The following is a 646-nucleotide window of genomic DNA, read 5'->3' on the forward strand; positions in this document are numbered from 1 at the left end:
GGGAAAAAAACACAGATATCCAGTCCCCTCCACAGGCTGACAATTCCTAACTCCCATAAGCCTCTCTCTTTATGTGGTCAGCTTAATTAGGAGTCCTGAGGGGATGGACAGAGTAGCAAGGATTCCTCCTGAGCCTTGGAAGGGCTCTTGTTACATTCTGGGTTATTCTCCACCTCTTTCTCCCCAGTTTTGGATCCTGGTTGCCAATTCTGGGGCAACAAATAACTCCCTCCTCCTCCACTTGATACATTTGGTGATGATGGGAGCATTCGAGAGTTCCTAAGTGATGCAGCTAACACTCTAGGCTGCTAACCAAAAGGTTGGCAGTTCAAGTCCACCCAGAGGCACCTTGGAAGAAAGGTGATCTAGTGCTGAAAAATCAGCCACTGAAAACCCTATGAGCACAGTTCTCCTCTGACACGCATTGGGTCCCCATGAGTCAGGGTCAACTCGACAGCTACTGGTGTGGGAGCATTTGATGGTGGTGGTGAGAAATAGACTATTATTCAGAAACCAAGCCAAAGGGGAGAAGGCTTCACCTCACCCCTACATGCACATGCTTCCCTCACACGCTCAAAAACACACACTATTTTAGCAAAAATTAAATATGCCTGTGAGTGACAGAAAACTAAAAAAAAAAAAAAAA

This window comes from Orycteropus afer, unplaced genomic scaffold (genome assembly GCF_000298275.1).
Source record: "Orycteropus afer afer isolate SDZICR_OR568_19922 unplaced genomic scaffold, OryAfe1.0 scaffold06858, whole genome shotgun sequence".
Classification (NCBI taxonomy): Eukaryota; Metazoa; Chordata; class Mammalia; order Tubulidentata; family Orycteropodidae; genus Orycteropus; species Orycteropus afer.